The following is a 3,938-nucleotide window of genomic DNA, read 5'->3' as shown; positions in this document are numbered from 1 at the left end:
GAAGAAGAAGAAGAAGAAGAAGAAGAAGAAGAAGAAAAATTCAATAAGCATCTAAAATATTATGAACAAATGATATTGAATCATATAATTACTTGATAGATTTAGCTATATAAAAGTAAAATATGAATTGTGAACAGTTTGCCAATAATAGGCTCTAAAACCAATGCATTGCAAGAAAAGAGTAGTACTTTGAGTGCAATGAATGAATTAACTTTCACATTTTGAAAAACAAACCTTTGTTTTGTGCCCAGTGTGGTGGTGCATGTCTGCAGCACTTGGGAGCCTGAGCAGGAGGATCTTTGCCTGGACTACAAAGAAAATACATGGTTTGAACTGCCAAGAGACAAAAACAAAGCAAAATCAAGTCTTAGTTGGGATCCCTGGCACACACCTTGATCCAAGCTATGCAGGAAAATTATAAGTTTGAGGCCACCCTGGGACTGCAGGACTCTCTCTCCCCAAGTTGTTTTTTTTTTTTAAGACATGGTCTCACCATGTAGTTCAGGTTGGCCTTGAGATCACTTTGTAGCCAGGCTGGTCTCAAACTCTCAATGATCCTCCTGCCTCAGCCTCCCAAGTCCTGGGATTATAGGTGTGTGCTGCCAGACCCAGCTAGTTTTAAGAAAAATATTCCAAAGGTCGTTGCATTCTTTTCCGAAAAGGTATCTGTGTGTTTGCATAAGGGAGAATGAGTAATATATTCAAAACCCATTCCTTATTTGGAAAACCTGCTGTTTTGCACTCTGGCTTTAATCTGTAGGAATAACTTGTCTCTTTGCTTAAGATGTAAGATTACTGGGAGTAAGAACTAATGTCCAACAAAGACTAACAGAGCTAATTTGGAAGCAAGCTATGAAATGGCCTCAAACTCCTCCACAGACGTCTCAAGAAACTTTTCACTCCAAGTTCCTGGAGTTAACCAGTTGCACCTCTGGAGCTCCAAAAGAACTATTTCAAACCAGGCATGTTGGTGTGCATCTGTAATCCCAGCACCCCAGGAAGCTGAGGCAGGATGATTGAAAATTGGCACACAGCCTGGAAGACCCGGGCCCGGAAGATGGCTCAGTAGAATAAGCACTTCCCTGGCAAGTGCAAGGGCCTGAGTTCAATCCCTGGTTCTAAAAAAAAAAAAGAGAGAGAGAGAGAAGTAGCAAGACCCTGTATCAAAATTTAAAAAATTTTAAAAGGTCAGGGAATGTATTCGGTGGGAATATATTCAGTGGGAATGTCCTAAATTGAATCCCCAGTACCAAAGGGGGCATTCAGTGATCAGAGAGACCTTCCATGCCCTGGAGCAATGGCCCAAAAACCCCCTTCAGATGGCTCTTAGCCTAGAGGACCCTGCTGCTCTCTCCCGCTTGCTGCTCAGCTCCAGCTCATTGGAGGGTCATGACCTGCAGGAGTGGGCTCAGACGCTGCTGATGGGTACACCAGGGTGAAAAGAAAATATGGTGTACTGGAAGTAGAAGCCCCTGAGATCTGGGTAAGCACAGGCAGCCTAAACCCTCCTGTGCTTCCGCTGTTAGAACTGACTTCCCTCTCTAGAAATCCCTCTGCCCTTAAACTTCTGGCTGGGAGAGGTCCCTGCCCCCCACCTTGTCTCCCACTCCTCAGCACCCCCATTCCCTTTCCCTTAGTGATTAAGAAAGAACAGGCTTAGGTCCAAACGGTTGCCCTGCGAGTCCAAACCCTACAGCCCAGAGAACAGTCTGGCCCTCAAGCCTGGTTCCTCCTATGCAATATGGAAGTAACAACATAGACTCTGGAACCAGCCTGCCTAGTTACAAATCTCAACCTGTCAGCTTAATTAGTTTTGTTTTTGTCTTTTGAGACAGGGTCTCCTTATGTAGTTTAGGCTGGACTTAAAACTCATTCCATAGCCCAGGCTGGCCTTGAACTGTCAACAATTACAGTATAGGACCCAGCACAACCCTAAATATCTGGTAATTGAAAAATTAAAATTATTCTGGAATTTTTTCCTTTTTTTTTTTTTTTTGGCCAGCTCAGCCTTCCCTGAGGGCAAGGTTGGCACAGCATGTGGTGCCAGGAATTGAACCTTGGTCTCTTGCACTTGCCTAAACTTGCGTAAGCAGGCACTGTAGACCACTGAGCTATCTCTCCAGCCCCTGGAATTCTATAAAGTAAATAGTACTCCTCAAAATCATGAAAAAGTAGACAAGAGACATTGCCACAGCTTAGAAAAGGTTGAGGAGACAACTAAAATCTAATGTGGTATCTTGGATCAAGTCCCAGAAGAGAAAAAAAAAAAAAATAATGGAAAAACTGGTAAAATGTGAACCAAGTCTGGAGCTTAGTCATTAACTACATTGAAACTGAACTCCACAGAAATTGAAGGTGGTAAATTAGGAGTATCAAAATAGTGTAGCTCTTGGGAACTCTTTGTACTTTCTTTGGAACTTTTCTAAAGTTGTCTAAAATTATTTGAAAGTAAAGTTGTTGTTATTTTTAATCATTTTTTTGAAAGAGATCCAGGCATTTACTACACAAAATGACTCCAGACTGCCTTCTACAGAGCTTCAGACAGGGTCAAGCTAGGGCAGAGAGCATTGTGGGCAAGGCTTACAAGGAAAGAGATTTAATACAGGATGCATAATTTATAGGATTGTTTTATAATATTCACCCAAAGAGCCAAGTGCAGAAGAGCGCAGGAGATCTGTACACGCACTGGAGACCCAAAGAGTCCAGCTGACGGCCTGCATCCCACTGCAGTGTTCTGTGCAAGTCCAGCTGGAGGTGCAGAGTCCACAACAATGTCCCATGCAAGTTTGTTTCATGGATCTGCACTGGGAAGGCCAGTGGTGGAAGCTAGAAAATCTGCAGCAGTAGTAGGAAGGATCTGTGCAGTATGCTCCAGCGCACTGGAGCCAGGAAACAATGCTCAAGGTAAGGACCAGAGCTTCGCTGAAGAGAACCAATGTCACAGCAAGGTCCCAAGCTCTTCCTATGAGAACAGCCGAGTTCATATCAGGAAAACCAGAAGGACAAGCTTCTCCAGGAGAATCAACAGCACACATCTTCTCCTCCAGCTCTCCTTTTATGCTCTTGGCAGCACTACTCAAGTGGGCCTTCCGCACTCAGCACCATGCTGATTCAGTTGTTCAGCTGGGTGTTACAGGTTGACCATTAGTTAATCCACTGCAGAGAGCAACAGGGATCAAGCAGGAAATATTACTGGGCAAAGCTGGCATCGAGTCTGCCCCACCCTTGTCATCCTAATGCAAAGGTAACTGGGAAGCACAACTCTGGTGGGCAGCAGCCACTCTGCCCTATGAAAGGGTTATGCAGTTGAGCTGGCCATCTGCCAGGTGTGTTCAAGAGCCACCATAGAGATCCTGTACATCATTAGGGTTCTTACAGGAAACAAGTGATACTTGAAGATGCATTAAGAGTGGTTCATGGGGGGCTGGGGAGATGGCTCAGTGGAATAAGCGCTTCCCAAGGGCCTGAGTTCAATCCCTGGTTCAAAAAAAAAAAAAAAAAAAAGAGTGGTTCATGGACAAAGGGAACAAGTTCAAAGTTGAGGGGATAAACAAACAGGGCTAACCAGATACTTCAGCAGATTAAAGTGCCGGCTTACAGGGGCCGGGGAGATGGCTCAGTAGAATAAGTGCTGCCCTGGCAAGCGCAAGGGCCTGAGTTCAATCCCCAGTTCTGAAAAAAAAAGTACCTGCTTAGGCAGATGCAGGGGTCAGAAGTTCGGTCCTGGCCTGCAGTGCCGGCCCCCAGGCTTGCTGAGATGACCATTGAGAGTGGGTGTGGTGGTGTGCACCTGTAATCCAAGCTCTTGGGAAGCTGAACACAGGTAGATCACACGAGCCCAACCTACATAGTGAGAACCTGTAGACCTGTACTAAAAAAAAAAAAAAAAAACAACCAAAGTTGAGGGGAGAATACTGTAACAGGACCAGCAAAAGTCT

This window comes from Octodon degus, unplaced genomic scaffold, assembly GCF_000260255.1.
Source record: "Octodon degus isolate 3935 unplaced genomic scaffold, OctDeg1.0 scaffold00086, whole genome shotgun sequence".
NCBI lineage: Eukaryota > Metazoa > Chordata > Mammalia > Rodentia > Octodontidae > Octodon > Octodon degus.
Note: the sequence above shows the minus strand (reverse complement) of the source record.